Here is a 17767-nt window from a genome sequence, read left to right as displayed (position 1 = left end):
CTGTGTATATTTCTGTATTTTAAGTGTACATCATATTTTGTTTTACCTAAAGAATTCTTTTGTGGAAACATAATTGATTTACATTGTTGTGTAAAGTTCTGCTGTATAGCCATCTAAATATTCAGAAAAATTTACTATTTGAAAATATTCTAGAGCTTTAGTTCTCAAAGAATAATTCTTAAACTAGCAATGTTGTCATTGTTTAAGAACTTATTAGAAATACAAAATTAAGATTCCATCTCAGAATTACAGGATTAGAAATTTGAAGGATGGGTCCTGGCCATCTGTGTTTTAACAGATGTTATGTAATGTGATTAATTAATTTGGTTAATATAGATTAATGTAATCTATGTGACTTGGTAGCTACTGTGAGGGCTACATAAGGGATTAGTAATATTCTCCTTCTAGAAGATTATAATCTGATATGCTAACTTTATTAATGTTACAGGAGTTATAATCACTATGAAGGGTTAAATAATATTACAGGAGTCTAACAAGTGCCATAGGGCAGTGTAGGATGAATTACTAAATTATAAAGAGGGTATAATGCTGTCATGACACTGTAGTGGTTAAGAGACTAAAGAGTCAGACTTCCTACATTCAAATCCCAGCTCTGTCACTAATTAGTACCTACCTCAGAGGATTGTTGTGAGGCTAAAGGCATTAGAATAGCGCCTGACATGATGAAGTCTATGTAAATGTTAGGTATTATTAATACTATTTTAGTATGGTGAGCAGAATACAGAGTAGCACTTTTTTAACTGAAGGAATTACAATGACTTAAAGAAAGAAATTATTTTATCTAGGCCTTAAAGTATGAGCTCATGTTAATGGGAGAGTAGCAAAGGGGAGGGATCCTGATGGCAAATGAGAACAAATGAGTAATCTTTCCTTCTAAGATAAAAAATTATACAGGTCCTATATCTCCAGTGGTTCAGGTTCAATTCACTAGTAAAGCATTCTTTTACTTGGTTGATTTACAACATGTCCATCATCCTCCTTTTAAAAAACTGTTTAATGAATATCAGTTATGTGCCTTGTACTGAGAAGCTGTAAATACAGTAATGAACAAAATGGACAAAGTACCAGCTTTAAGTGTTTTAGGGACTAGAACGATGACTCAGAATAACTTTCAAATAAAATTTCTTAAACCAAAGAAATTATGGGAAAAGTCACGTCAAGAACTGCAGACAGGCATATTTAAGAGTTCAGTTACCTCTCTCTGCATCTGGAGCCCAGAATCTGATACTTGGTCAATTATATTAAACACTGATTCATATGAATGACCATCTTGATAACAGAAATTCACAATGATAGAAATAACTTTTAAATTATTGTTTTCTTCTATGCTTATTATTTTAAGTTTTGGAAAAGTAACTAGTATGAGAAAGGGTCCCAGTTTTCTTCTGGATCAGCACTGATGCCAATCTAAAAAAATATTTTTTTAACTAGGCAAAGAATTTATGAATCTTTGTTTCAGACCTTTGCCCCAGACTTCTTTAGCTTAATTGGCTGCAAAGAATGAATTGTATATAAGCAAAAACTGAAGAAATCTGCAGTGTCCAGGGGCTTGGGCTTAAAAATATTAAAGATCTAGATTTTATTAGATCCATAAACAAAATTTTAAAAAGCAGTGATAATATAAAATAGCAACTCCTCATAACTTCTTCAAGATTTATCTTCTTCAGAAGTTGACTCAATTCAGTTTGCTTCATTCTTGAAAGCCTTGTCAAAATTCTTGTCAAGATCTAGAACTTCATCATCATCATCTTCTCCATAGCAAGTGGTACTTTTCCATCCACAGATTTTTTGGGGAGAGCTTCACTCAGTCTCCTTAAGTCTAAGTCAGTCTCTTGGTCAGACTGTCTGCGATAAGTTTATTTAAGATCCTGGGTAGCATTTCTGCCACCTGCTTTGTCTCAGGATGGCCTATAATGGTGAAAGTGTTTGCTGCCAGAGATGCCTGAACTTTCAGATTGTTAGTGTGGCTCACTGTTCTTGATTGGTGAACATAGTCATTTCTTCAAATGAGGTGTTGTTTACCCCTAACTTCTTTAAAGAGAACTGAAGCTTTTTGTTATTTTCTGTGGCATTTGTAAGAACCACCTTCTTTCTGTGAGAAGTTCCTTTCCCAACAATGAACAGTCATGCCTGCAATTTGGCAAGTTTCCCCTGGTTCATGAGAGCTTCTTTCATCTTGTTGGAGCAGAAATGGGGCCGCACGGGGACTAGGATTGGCACTCAGGTGGTCTCAGGCAGACCAGCTGAGATGAGGCACACACACGTGGGGACTCAAAATCTAAAAGTGTTTTTTACTCAGTTTTTTCCTTTTCTGTGCCCACCCCTTGGAGGTTAGGGGAAAGGTAGTGAATCAAAATGGTATACTCTTTATTTTTCACTGTTAATCACTCTATTTTATTCATTTATTTTCTTAGGAGCATATATGGTCTTTTATAGATAGCCAAGGGGAGAGGAGTAAGGCAAATTCCTTGATTTTGAAGATAGTGAGATACCATGCCAGAAACAGATGATAGAGGTATTTTTGAAGAAAAGTATGGATAAGCCACACAAACAGTAAATGATTTTTCTGATTTTTACTTTTCCTTTGTTTAATACTAATCTAGGATGCAAGTTTTATGTTTGGCTCAAAAAAATCGTAGTCGTATACTCCCTGAAAAGCCTTGTCTCAGATCTATAACAGTGCTCACAAGAAATATTAATAGAAAGAGCTCGTCTAGTTTTTTAAGCCACATGGAAAATAAACAGCATTAATTGCCAAGACTTTTAAACAGAAGTTTATTTTCTAGTGTGATGTGGACACAGAAGGAAACAATGGCACCCATCTGTTGTCCCTCAACCTCTTACAAATGTCAGTCTGATTTAAGGTCCAGTGACAATCTGGGATTCTTTCTTTCTGCTTAGATCTAGAATGATGCAAAGGAAGTAGGAATGAATCTTCTCAGACCTTGATGTAACCACTATTGGGTCCCCAAGAAACTTTTGTCCTGAAAGAAAGTAAAATCAATTCAGCAGGCTTTACCTGTATAAACACAACTACAAATATCATAGCAAGATAGCTTGTAATTCTGTACTACTCTTTTCTTGCTGCATGTAATCTGTTTCATTGTTGGAAGTAGGCACTTGCATCATATTTGCCATTCTCATACAAGATGGGCAAGGGAATGTTTATTATTAGCTCTTATCTCTCTCAGCATAGCACATGAAACATTCTTTTGCACATTGACAATTATTGATGAATGCAGAGTAAATTGTTTGTTCTTAAAATGTTACTTATACTAGATAAACATCCTTGACGGTGATTCTCTTTTCCTTATTTTTCCTAAAATAAGATAATCCCTGCAATGTATTTCCTAACATTTCTATGAAGAGGCTGTAACTGGTACAGATTTACCTTGGCCACATTAAGCACAAATTTTTGTTTACTTCAGTGGTCCTGATTCCCTAACATATGATATAGTTATTAGAGCTTTCCAGGTGGCGTTAGTGGCAAAGAACCCTCCTGCCAATGAAGGAACCCTCCTGCCAATGATCAAACAATGGGTTTGATCCCTGGATGGGGAAGATCCCCTGGAGGAGGGCATGGCAACCCACTCCAGTATTCTTGCCTGGAGTATCCTTGCCACAGATAGGCTACACAGAATCAGACACAACTGAAGCGACTTAACACACACGTGATATAATTGTATCACAGGGAGTGAAACAGCATTTTGTGACAAGGTCTAGAATATTAGACTGGGAAAGGTGATAGGAAGAATAAGGGGAGAGAAGTCAAGAAGAAAATTATTATCTAGTTACAGAGTTTTGATTTTTTTTAAAAAAGCACTGCTAAATAATTTGGATTTGATTTTTTAATTTTCTATCAGAAATAAAAAGAGATTCAAATCTCTTTTCTAATTTACTTGTAATCTGTAAGCTAGTAGTTAAGAGCTGTATGTCAAATGTAGCTTGCAATTATATGTTTGTTCTCACCAGAAATAAAAACAGGCATATACATCAAAGAAAGAAGTTACATCACATTGTATTCATATTTTCATCACTGGAGTAAAATATCATGTGCTAAAGAATGAGCTAAAAATAAGGACAATAAAGAGTATATAATAACAAAAATTAAATATTGCTAGCTACATAGAAAATGGCTTGCCAAGCTTGGCTTTAAGTGTGATGTGATTTATGCCATGAGTACTTGGCAGAAAGAATTAAGTGTTTGCATTTTCATTGCACCATTAAATGTTGCTGCCATGAAATATATTGAGAGTAGGACAACACAATACATGGTGAAAAGAAATCACATTATGGGGGAGGGGTATCATTCTTCATCCTCAAATGAGTCATGCAGAACCAACCACTTTGTATGCATTTATTTTTTGTTTATGACCCATTCCACTTTTTGGAGGTTTTGTCCATAACAGCTTATTGATAGTAGACAGCAATTTACAGTTGCATGAAAGAACACTCATACTATTTATTGCTAACTATTTTTAGTACCAGCTTGCATTTGAACTCTGAAATTGGATACTTAACCAACTGATTATATATTGACCCTTTTAAGTGCAAAAATAAATGTTTTTCAAAATTTTTACTTTCTTTAGTAGAATTTCATTTCCTCATAGCCGTTTCAGAGATGAAAGGACATTCCTAATACTGTTTGAGACTTAAAAATAAAATAGCCGTTATAAGAGAATTAACTACTGGTCACTTATAAATTAAATATTTACTAATTATTTGATTTATTTGTAATGAGGTTCCAAAGCAGTGTTTTCATGTAAGACTTGGATACATTTTTAGAAAAGTATGTGTTAGTCTATCTGTTTTAAAACTAAAATGGATTTTCTCTATATAATACTATTAGCTGGGAGTGTATTTGAGATAAAGGAGATTGTCTATGACTTCATCATTGATTCTCGATCACTGAAATAGGAAGAAAGGAAGGAAGTGAGGGAGGGAGAAAAAAGGACAGGATCTAAACCCAGTGAACAAAAGGGCTCAACCTATTTTCTTTCGATGTTTATTTTTATTTTATTTTAAAGTTCATTTTTATTCCAAAGCTTTATATCTCTTGGTAGTTTTCATGATGAATCATTTTTCATACTCTTTGTTATGGGTTTTATAATTTTCAGTGATCATTATTATTAGGTGAAATTATACATTTGGGGAAATCAAATATGTAACTTACATCATTTACATGCAATGGGCATTAGAGTGCCTAAATATTTCCTTTCAGTGCTGCAATAGCTCTGGTCCCTATCTACCACTCTATAATGAAGGGACTGATGGTGTGTAATTTGAGATTGTGACTCTCATGATGGTATAATCATTGCAGGATCTGTCTCTTCTTCTCACTCTATAAACTCTGCCTATTGACAGAAATGTATTCTTTCATTTTTTTTACCTGAGAATTAATATAAATTTTAGGCATTAAATTAATAATCTTTGTTCAACTTGAATTTCCACTTTTCTGTTAATTTTTCTTTTGAGTGATAGACATCATTTCATAAACTTAATGCCTGAAAACAGAACAGGTTGTGAATCAGAATAACAGATCTGATAGAATAAAAGTGGTTATGGAAATCTCACCCCTCAGGTGACATTCTATACCAAGAGCAGCCAAGTGCCTCAAATTCTGTTGGGATATAATTATCTCATAATAACTATTTTCCCAACAGCACTGCATCACAATCAGGCCATAAAATTTGTTTTGTGTCTCAGGAAAGAAGATAGAGTAAGCAATTTGGAATGTTACAAAACAGGCTCAGTTGAGCAGTTTAATTTGCATGGATTATCCTCATCCTCTAAATGTGCCTTTGACCAATGAGAGTTATCAGTTACCTTGGTCCAGAGAGCATTATCATTTTATATGCACACATTTGCATAAATTGAGATTAAAAAGTTGCTCAAAATATAATAAAAGTAAAAGAACTAATAAAACACTAGCTGCTGTAAATAATATATTTTACAACTTCAGAGATGTTTTATTCTACTGTATTTAGCATACATCTAACAGATATTTTGCCAGCAAAGATTTGCAAAATAAACCAGACTAGAACAGCCCTATAATTATATCTGTGTAAATGTTTTAAAGGATTGTATTATAAGAAAAAAAAGTGTAGTAATAAGTTTATTATGCTATTTATAGTATGCAAGCAAACTTTATGCAAGAGTCAGATAGACGAGTTAAATCAAGTACATTCTATAATTTCCACAATTATTTTAGAAGCAGCAAAGTTTCAAACGTAATTTTAGTTAGAGTAAAAAACATTTTTTGAGTTCTTATATTGCATTGAGTCCCTGGGGATGTAAAGATGAATAAGACTTTGTTTTTGGGGTTTTTTTTCCCATTAAGCAGCTGACATTGCAGTATTAGACACTGGTATTGTATTATTATACATCTAAAGAGACAGATACATGCACAGGGTATAGAAAAACCCAGATTGCCTAGTGTGGGAGTTCAGGGATAATTTCTTCAAGGGAATGTGTACTTAAAGCTCAGATTTAAAGGATGGGCAAGAGTTGTCCAAAAATGAAAAAGATTATTCAAAAAGCAAATGAATTGGACAAAATTGAAAGATATGTGATTTTTAAGTGTTAGGTCTATTAAGATACAAGTTACAGAACATTCCTTTCAGACATTCAGTTCTGTGAATGATAGTTATGTAACTATCACCACAGTTAAAATCTAGAACTTTTGGTAACTCATAAATTTCCCTTTTGCCCCTTTATAGCCAATTCCTTACCCCTACGTCAGTCTTTAGTGACCACTGACCTGGTTTTATCCCTATAATTTTGCCTTTTCTAGAATACCATATAAATAAGGCAATATAGTATGTAGTCTTTTAGATCTGTCTTCTTTCATTCTGCATAACACACTTGAGAGTCATTCATGTGGTTGCATTCATCTGTAGCTCATTCCCTTTTGTTGCTACATATTCCATGGCATGGATTTACTCTGCTTATTGATTCATTCTCCAGTTAAAACCTATTTTGGTTGTTTCTAGTCTTGGGGATTATGGATAAAGCACTTTAAACATTTCTATACATGTTTTTGTGTGGATCTATGTTGTCTTAATTTCTCTAGAAATCATTTCTATTAGATAAATATCTTGGAGTGCGATTGATAGGTCCTACATGAAATATTTTGATGTAGCTGACAGAAGTGTGAAACCACATGAGCTACTCACAATTTGCTGTTACAGTAGCAAGGTGAGACAGAGAAGGCAATGGCAACCCACTCCAGTTCTCTTGCCTGGAAAATCCCATGGACAGAGGAGCCTGGTGGGCTGCAGTCCATGGGGTCGCTAAGAGTCAGACACGACTGAGCGACTTCACTTTCACTTTTCACTTTCATGCATTGGAGAAGGAAATGGCAACCCACTCCAGTGTTCTTGCCTGGAGAATCCCAGGGACAGGGGAGCCTGGTGGGCTGTCATCTATGGGGTCACGCAGTCAGAGACGACTGAAGCAACTTAGCAGCAGCAGCAGCAAGGTGAGAGAAATGAAGAAACAGAAAGAGTGAGCGAAGACCAGATTAGTACTTTTTGTTCCACACTAAGAAACTCAGATTGTGTTCCAAATCAGATGGGGAGATTTTAAGCAGTGACGTTGTGTGCTCATATTTCCATGTGCTCATATTTCTGTTTTGGCTGAGGTGTCAGGGCAAAGTTTGAACTGATGGAAGGAGGCTTTGGGGTAGAGATAAGGCTGGACATTTTAGGATTCTTAGTCCAGGATGCTACCATAGGAACTATTCCTGGCAGAGCATACCCAAGACTTCCAGTTACAATCCCAGGATACTGTGCAGGTGGGGAAAAAAAAAAAAACAAACATGTTTACTGATAACACTTTCTAAAGAATTAGATGGCCCACTCCTTAGGATCATGGTCTGTGCTAACTAGATTTCACTAGGAAGAAGACCTATGCAGAGCTAAGCAGGTGCTTTCTTAAGATGGCCAAGCACTAGCACGAGGGACCAACAACTTGTTTAGTTCTCCTAATAACCCTATGAGGTAGGTGCCATTATCATATGCATCTGCTATGACAGAAAGAACAGGGATTCTGTGCCTATCAGAGCTACCACTTATTACTATGATAATCATATTACTGTGATAATCTATGATAAATTGTTTAACCTCTGCAGACTCAAATTCCTTGTCTGTAAAATTTAGATCATAATATCTACCTCATTAGAATTTTAAGAGAATTAATGAAACAACATATAAACTGTCCTTAGAGTATTGCTGGTGGTCACTAAATATTTCCTCCCTAGAGTTACACAGTGTATATAATTGTGTATATATAATCAATGAAATATTAACTGATTGGAAAGTTGGAAATTAAACTTGAGTAACTAAAAATATCAAAGAAAAAATAAAGCATTCAAATAAATTTCTAAGATTGATAATGAACTTATAACAGTACTTTAAAAATCCATTCAAAAAATGAAAGCCAGGATCTATCATCTGTTTTGATGGAAAATTCAATAATATCCATGAAGCATATAAAGTGTAGACATACATTCTCCCTCATTTTTGGTTGTGCTTTCTCATGGAAAGAATTATAGTAAAATATTTTCCTTTATAATAAAGATTGGACATAAATGTTTTCTCTAACAAAATCCTTAGTAAAGATAAATTTAGAATATGGAAGGTCTATCATGTATTAGGAAGAATAATCTTGTTTTACATTTTCCCAGCACCAGAATGGACTATTATACAGATATTGAGGGAGACAGTTTGGGGAGAAAACTAAATGGACCTAATTATTAGAACTGTCCAGTGTAAGAGACTGGTTTTCATTATGCAGGATCTCTATGACCATCTGTCAAGAATGATTTAAAATAAAACATTTTTTATACATGTAACTCCATGGCTGATTCATGTCAATGTATGACAAAACCCACTGAAATGTTGTGAAGTAATTAGCCTCCAACTAATAAAAATAAATGGAAAAAAAAAAAATAAAATAACACATTTTTTATACTTTTCATTTCTTTATTTTTTGGCTATGCTGGGTCTTCATTGCTGCATGGGCTTTTCTCTAGATGCAGTGAGCGGGGGCTACTCTCTAGTTGTGGTGTGCAGTCTTCTCAGTGTGGTGGTTTCTCTCATTGCAGAGCATGAACTCTAGGCACACAGGCTTCAGCAGTTGCGGTGCGTGGGCTCAGTAGTTGCAGCTCCAGGGCTCTAGAGCGCAGGCTTAATAGTTGTGGTCTGCGGGCCTAGTTGCTCTGCAGCATATGGGATCTTCCTGAACCAGGGATCGAACCCATGTCTCTTGCATTGGCAGGTGGATTCTTTACCACTGAATCAACCAGGAAAGCCCTTAGTGAATTATTGCATTGAAAGACAAGGTTAAACTAGATATCTTAATAAAATCTCCTGTAATATAATTTATCATCCTTGACCTTTCCAAGTGTATGACTCAGTGATTCTCTATTTTTACTTCTTCAGAGTTTATAAATACTTTAGCAAAATACTGCTTCATTTGAAAACCATTCTGACCTTTTAAATATATTATTGTTTTCAAATTGTTAAATTCTGGATTTCAGTAATGTTGACGCTTGCTACCAAAATATTTTTTAGATAACTAAATAGTTCAATAAATTTATGCCATTGTGTACCTTGCTATTCAGTATGAGGTTACAAAAGAACTATGTCTTTTCCTTGGATATTAATTTGGTTTGCATGTCTTCAACTAAATTGTTTTAAAACAAAACTGCATGTTTTTTGCATGTTGTACTTGATAGCTTCAATTCATTCACAGTTTCATATTACACTCTTTTAAAAAGTGGATGGGCTATTTTATATTTAAAAATTGTCCTATTCTCATTAATAGAGCTTTAGCATAGATAGACAGTGTTCCTAATTTTGAACACTGGGGGAAAATGCACTTGATATGGAACCATTAGTGTTTTTATATTTATCACATGCTGCCAAATGGATTTTTTTTTTAATTCGTCGTTTATATTTCCACTGCTAATACCCCATTTCAGACCTTAGCCATTTTATGCCTGGAGTCTTATCCTTGTCTTGCATACTTTGATTCATTCTAAAATAGCTACAAAATTAAGCTTTGTAAAATATATATTTATAAAACACCATGCATTAAACTTTTAATGACTCATCATTATTTCTAGAGAAAAAAACAAAAACCATATGATTAGGCTTTAATTCAAGCCTTCCACAGTATGATTGTGCCTGCCTAAAATATTTGCTTTTTAGTACTAAAAAACGTAGTTCCTTCCATGCCAAACTCACCCTTAGTACCTTATTTGCTGTCCTATATCCACAATCCACCTATGTAAGTATCTATACTTCAGAACACAGCACAAGGCTGCCATTCCCTCCACAAAGTCTCTCAGAACACCTGGCCACACTGTTCTGATCTCCTGTGGATTTTATTTCCCAGGTTATTGGACAGACAGCAAGAAGGGTCAGCTTGGAAGAAAACCTAGGGATTGATTGTATCTGTCCCTATCTAAAGATGTAAAAACAGACACTTTGGAAATTTGAATTCAACTCATTACTTTTTCTTCAAATTGCCTTCCTTGTTGATTAATTCTGAGTAGGTGTATTGTCTGCTGTCAGTATAACCCAATGAATGATATTTTATCATGCTGGTTTAATTTTCCCAATTATTTCTACTTTTGAGTTTGCCTTAATAATTTTGTAAATTAATTATTCATGATCATATATGCCATATAGTACATAGGTATATACCAATGCATGTACTCAATGCATGAGTTTCTAAAATAGTTCTGACCCACCACAGAAGAGTATTATAAAGTTTGCTGTAATTTAATCTTATACATGTCATCAACTTAGTTTTCCCACCCTGATGTTACTGTGGGGCTTTAGGACTTGGCATAGAACTGCAGTTTATTTCAGATTTGCCCTTTAAGCAAGTACCAAGTCTTAGGAAGGGACAGAGGGACCACTGTTTATATAACTGCTTACCTAGGAGTTGAAAATAAGGCATCAAACTTACATATAGAGTGTTTTTATTTTTCCTCTTCTATCAAAGCATATCAGGCAGAGATTCCATGAGGAGCAAATGAAGGATGACATGGCATGCATTTCATGGTCCAGGATCCATTTAATCCAGCAAATTAATGACTCACCTGAGAAACTTGAGTAACTGAATGAGAGGTACTAGGCTTTCCTCTGGGAGGCAATCTAAGAAGCAAACTGTTCAGATGTATATTATTATTTTTATAGTGGTATGTGTGTGCATTCATAGATCAGAAGACTTCTTTAATGAAGATTATATGTTCTAAATAATATAAACCTATGAGTTTCAGGAGAATTGATCTTAATGAGTTGCTGTCTCTTCTCCATTTAAAATAATTATTTAATTTCAAAATAATATGACATCTTTTAATGAATTATTAATTAATCTTGAAGGGTTTTAAAGTACTTTTCTTCATCACTTGCATGATACTTATTGTTTTTTTCTTTTTCCCTTCTATTACTAGTTTCCTCATTTCTTTCTAACTCTCACTGCTAAGGGGATAGTAAATTTTAAAGAACTTTGAAAGTCTGTGATGAAATCTCTAATCTAATCTCTTCATATTTTTTACATGACCATTATTAACATGACCTTTCTCATCAAAGCTATTCATTGAAATCAATTATCAATTTCACTCAAGAAACAGTAAAAATTAAGACATTTAGTTCCTATCTCAAGTAGCCCTTGATGTAAAGTGATAACAATGACAGCACCAATGTATTATCCACTACAAACCCCTCTCTGTCCCTAGTTCCTGCTATATATCTGTTCCATAGATGTGCTGTGAGTAGTAAGTGAAATTGCATAGCACAAGGCTTGGCAAATAGCATGTGCTTCATAAATGTCAGCCCTCCCCAGGTATAGGTGGTGGAACACTTGTTAACAATTCACATTTTTTATGAAGAATAATACATAGAAATTATTTTCTAATTTAAAAATAAGTTAAATTTGCTCTGTTCTATGTGAAGTTATAGAAATTATTCATGATTAGAAAGCAGTCATTTTATATTGAGCTTACCAGCTGGTAAAGAAGCTGCCTGACAGTGCAGGAGATGCAGGTTTGATCACCAGGTTGGGAAGATCCCCTGGAGAAAGAAGGAAATGGCAACCCACTCCAGTGTTCTTGTCTGGGAAATCCCATGGACAGAGGAGCCTGGTAGACTACAGTCCACAGGGTCGCAAAGAATCTCACATGACAGAATGACTGAGCACACAATGCTTTAATAATTTAGGCATATGCTGTGGCTGTATATATTTAATTCTCAGACTGAAAGGAGAGTGAGGGAAAGCACCTCTTTCTTCACTTCATTTCCTTCACCATCTTAAAAACCAATGAAAATTTATAAAATTAATTTTGATTTCTCAGAATTCATATCTAGTAAGAAAAATAATTTTAAAGCACTTTTTTTTCTTTTAGAAGGTGATATGACAATACTTAAGAAAATGTTTGATATGCTTAAGATAGAAAATTTTAAATGATTTGTTTTACTTTATAGTGGATCCTTAGCTTCATAATCTTGCTGAGCTACCAAGTGGCTCTACCAAGTCTAAGTTTCTACAATCTATTAATACAATTTTAAAAGACTATTGATATGATATTAATTTTAAATATTTAATTATAGTCTAATAATTATCTTCATCAAGTTTTTACAATCCAAAACTAATCATTCTGCCTGAATCTTTCTTTCTATGAGGAAACACCTCATACAACGTTATGGACCATGGCCTACCAGGCTCCTCTGTCCATGGGATTCTCCAGGCAAGAATACTGGAGAGGGTTGCCATTCCCTTCTCCAGGGGATCTTCCCGGAGTCTCTCATGTTTCCTACATTGGCAGGTGAGTTCGTTACCACTAGCGCCACCAGGGAAGCCCATGAGGAAACACATCTACCTGCAACTGTGTGCCATGCCCCCCTTCTTCCCAGATTCCTCAGAGCACTCTCCACACCTCACCACTCACGGGGGAACTTTTAGCTCCAGGATAATGTCAGGCCCCATGCCTCCCATTACATTTCACTCAGTCAAAACTCAGATCTCTTCAGGTGAGCCTTCTTTGTCAAGTGTCTTTTAGAAGAAAAGCAGTGTCTGCAATGATATAATTCACAGTTATGTGTGTGAATGGCTATTAATTTAATACTGTGTTCTGAATTTTTCAGGTATTTTAATGAGAGGATGCTTGTTGACACACACTAATTTCAGCCTAGTAAAATTTTGAATAATTTGACAGGAGGAAATGACCTCTCTGCAGCATGGTGGAGTTTGTTTTAGGGTCATCTAGACTTGTTTAGGCAGCTCTAAACATCAGTTGTAGGGTCAGCTGTCTTTTGTTATTCTTGCTGATAATAGCTTCTCTCCTCATTTGACTTGCCAACCAAGAGGTTCTCTAAAAGCTCCATTTTTTATTTTACAATGGTTACCATGGAAACAGCATTAAGGATGCTAGGTTTCTGAGTGAATGTGTATCTGTGTGTGTGTGTGTGTGTGTGTTAGTAGGGGAGGACAGGAGAGGTTATTGTTTATGTGTCTGGGTCATTAGAAACTTCAGTGATGGTAAATGGAGAACTGACTTTACTGTAACATCAGTGTTACATAAAATATTGTCTTTTTTTTCTCTCCAGTCACCAGCTTTTCTCCCTCAGGTATAATTTTATCTTACTTCATTGACTAAGCCTGTTTATGACATAGATGAGATGTATGTATGTATCAGAGGAGCCCAGCTCTGCCAGATTAAGGTAGTGACTTATGAAGACAACATACCCTCCCCACCCCCGCCCCCACCCCTGACCCCGCTCTCCCCTCCCACCTTATCACCACCATGATGAGGATGTGCTGTGCTTGGTTGCTTAGTCATATCTGACTCTTTGCTAGCCCATGGACTCTAGCCTGCCAGGCTCCTCTGTCCATGGGGATTCTCCAGGCAAGAATACTGGAGAGGGCTGCCATGCCCTCCTCCAGGATATCTTCCCACCCCAGGGACTGAACCCAAGTCTCCCATATTGCAGGCAGATTCTTTACTGTCTGAGTCACCAGGGGATGAGGATAGGATAGAAATAGACACAAATGTGAGTTCAAAATAGGTGCTGTGAATATGTTGGTTTAGCTTTTGAGTTTCATCTCTGACAAAAGGGACACTGCCGTTAGCACTGGGAAGCCCAGGAGAGGAGAGTGTAGAAACAGATGGGGGAAACCACTTTTTATACAGGCACTATTGATTCTTTTTTTAAAATCATTGTGAGTGTTGTGAATATAAAATAAGACAAATAGTTGTATGTGGTATATACAAACCCTCAAGTCACCATCAGGGCTTCCCTAGTGGCTCCAGGGTAAGAATCTGCCTGCCAGTGCAGAAGTGGGTTTGATCCCTGAGTCAGGAAGATCCCCTGGAGAAGGAAATGGCAACCCACTCTGGTATTCTTGCCTGAAGAATCCCATGGACAGAGGAGCATGGTGGGCTGCAGTCCATGGGGTGGCAAAGAATCTAACAGAATTTAGTGACTAAGCAACAAAAACAGCAGCAGCAAATCTCTGTCAGTCTCATCAGCCTTGTATAGGAATGTGTAGACAATGAAAAATATAAATTCAGGGGCTAAATGATTTTAGAGTTAGAAGCCCTGGAGCTAAAAATTCCAAGATTTCTACTGTCTGAATAGCCTATGAAGGTAACAGTATTTAGATTCTCATACGCTGAGCACAAGGAAAAATGTGAAATTATCTTGAATTAAGCTTTGCCGATGTGAAGGCACTGAAATATAAAGCATTCTAAAAATGAACACTAACAGCTTCAATCTGTGTCTCATTCATTTGTCATCCTTTTTCCCTGAGGCATCTTAAAAGGTAAACACATATCTTTGCTTTTTATAACCAAATTTAAAATTTGCAGTCAAGAAAGAATGCTGACAAAATACAAAATGCAATCAATCAAGAGCATAGGGGTCACTTTGTAACAATTCTTGATAGTCATTGAGAGAGATTTCATTATCTATTTTAAAATTCTAAATTCTGTGAAGTAAAAGGAAAACTAAATGCCAAATATAATGTTTTTAGAAGCTAATGGGATCATTTAGGTGAGCTCTTGGCAGAACCAGTAACTGTTCCATTAAATGATTAGATTGTTTTGTATTCTTTTTATCATTTGTTTCCTGTAAGAAAAAAGGCTACCTTTATTTGTTTTTTTTGTGGTCATTTTTTATAAAGTGAAAAATTCTAACCTATGAGAAAAAAGCATTAGCTATCTATGCTTTTTAACTAGAAGCCATTTTTGACAAACTTAATAATAAGTATTAAACACAGTGTACCAGGCACTGTTCTAAGTATTATACAAATATTAACTCATGTAATACATTTCTTATCATAGTATCAGAATTAAAATTTCAAAAGAACATACTATTGGTAAAGTTCTTTGTTGCATATATATTTCTTTTTTTTCCACTTTCTTTTTTTTAATATAAATTTATTTATTTTAATTGAAGGCTAATTACTTTACAATATTGTATTGTATTCATTGACAAGAATCTGCCACGGGCGCACATGTGTTCCACATCCTGAACCCCCCCTCCCACCTCCCTCCCCATCCCATCCCTCTGGATCATCCCAGTGCACCAGCCCCAAGCACCCTGTATCATGCATCGGACTTGGACTGGCGGTCCGTTTCACATATGATAATATACTTGTTTCAATGTCATTCTCCCAAATCATCCCACTCTCACTCTCTCCCACAAGTCCAAAAGACTGTTCTATATATCTGTGTCTCATTTGCTGTTTTGCATACAGGGTTATCATTACCATCTTTCTAAATTCCATATATATGCATTATTATACTGTATTGGTGATTTTCTTTCTGGTTTACCTCACTCTGTATAACAGGCTCCAGTTTCATCCACCTCATTAGAACTGATTCAAATGTATTCTTTTTAATGGCTGAGTAATACTCCATTGTGTATATGTACCACAGCTTTCTTATCCATTCATCTGCTGATGGACATCTAGGTTGCTTCCATGTCCTGGTTATTATAAACAGTGCTGCGATGAACATTGGGGTACACATGTCTCTTTCAATTCTGGATTCCTCGCTGTGTATGCCCAGCAGCAGGATTGCTGGGTCATATGGCCATTCTATTTCCAGTTTTTTAAGGAAACACCACACTGTTCTCCATAGTGGCTGTACTAGTTTGCAGTCCCACCAACAGTGTAAGAGGGTTCCCTTTCTTCCACACCCTCTCCAGCATTTATTGCTTACAAGCAATACTTTTAGATAGCAGCCATTCTGACTGGCGTGAAATGGTACCTCATTGTGGTTTAGATTTGCATTTCTCTGATAATGAGTGATGTTGAGCATCTTTTCATGTGTTTGGTAGCCATCTGTATGTCTTCTTCTGGGTTGTGAAGATCTTTTTTGTACAGTTCTTCTGTGTGTTCTTGCCACCTCTTCTTAATATCTTGTTTCTTTAGGTAGATAGATTCCTAAGTATTTTATTCTTTTCATTGCAATTGTGAATGGAATTTTATCCTTAATTTCTCTTTCTGTTTTCTCATTGTTAGTGTATAGGAAGGCAAGGGATTTCTGTGTTGATTTTATATATTGCAACTTTATTCATTAATTAGCTCTAGTAATTTTCTGGTGGAGTCTTTAGGTTTTTCTATGTAGAGGATCATGTCGTCTGCAAACAGTGAGAGTTTTACATCTTTTTCCGATCCAGATTCCTTTTATTTCTTTTTCTGCTCTGATTGCTGTGGCCAAAACTTCCGAAACTATGTTGAATAGTAGTGGTGAGATTGGGGACCCTTGTCTTGTTCCTGACTTTAGGGAAAATGCTTTCAGTTTTTCACCATTGAGGATAATCTTTGAGTGAGTTTGTCATATATGGCTTTTATTATATTGAGGTATGTTCCTTCTATTCCTGCTTTCTGGAGGGTTTTTTTATCATAAATGGATGTTGAATTTTGTCAAAGCCTTTCTCTGCATCTATTGAGATAATCATATGGTTTTTATTTTTCAATTTGTTAATGTGGTGTATTACTTTGATTGATTTGTGAATATTGAAAAATCCTTGCATCCCTGGGATAAAGTGCACTTGGTCATGATGTATGATCTTTTTAATATGTTGCTGGATTCTGTTTGCTAGAACTTTGTTAAGGATTTTTGCATCTATGCTCATCAGTGATATTGGCCTGTAGTTTTCTTTTTTTGTAGCATCTTTGTCAGGTTTTGGTATTAGAGTGATGGTGGCCTCATAGAATGAGTTTGGAAGTTTACCTTCCTTCCTCTGCAATTTTCTGGAAGAGTTTGAGTAAGATAGGTGTTAGCTCTTCTCTAAATTTTTGGTAGAATTCAGTTGTGAAGCCATCTGGTCCTGGGCTTTTGTTTGCTGGAAGATTTCTGATTACAGTTTCAATTTCCGTGCTTTGATGGGTCTGTTAAGATTTTCTATTTCTTCCTGGTTCAGTTTTGGAAAGTTGTACTTTTCTAAGAATTTGTCCATTTCTTCCAAGTTGTCCATTTTATTGGCATATAGTTGCTGAGAGTAGTCTCTTGTGATCCTTTGTATTTCTGTGTTGTCTGTTGTGATCTCTCCATTTTCATTTCTAATTTTATTGATTTGATTTTTCTCCCTTTGTTTCTTGATGAGTCTGGCTAATGGTTTGTCAATTTTATTTATCTTCTCAAAGAACCAGCTTTTGGCTTTGTTGATTTTTGCTGTCATCTCTTCTGTTTCTTTTGCATTTATTTCTGCCCTAATTTTTAAGA

At 35.5% G+C, this 17767-nt stretch overlaps 1 protein-coding gene and 1 pseudogene across 13 annotated transcripts in view; one reads left to right on the top strand and one right to left on the bottom strand.

Annotated features, from left to right (window-relative positions):
* Nucleotides 1–17767, top strand: part of MAGI2 (membrane associated guanylate kinase, WW and PDZ domain containing 2) — a 1406842-nt gene that overhangs the window by 227732 nt on the left and 1161343 nt on the right. The gene's annotated exons all lie outside the window — the stretch shown is intronic.
* Nucleotides 1702–2196, bottom strand: LOC110143843 (transcription factor BTF3 pseudogene; annotated as a pseudogene).

This window comes from Odocoileus virginianus, chromosome 1 (assembly GCF_023699985.2).
Source record: "Odocoileus virginianus isolate 20LAN1187 ecotype Illinois chromosome 1, Ovbor_1.2, whole genome shotgun sequence".
Lineage (NCBI taxonomy): Eukaryota > Metazoa > Chordata > Mammalia > Artiodactyla > Cervidae > Odocoileus > Odocoileus virginianus.
This window is presented reverse-complemented; position numbering and strand designations above follow the sequence as displayed.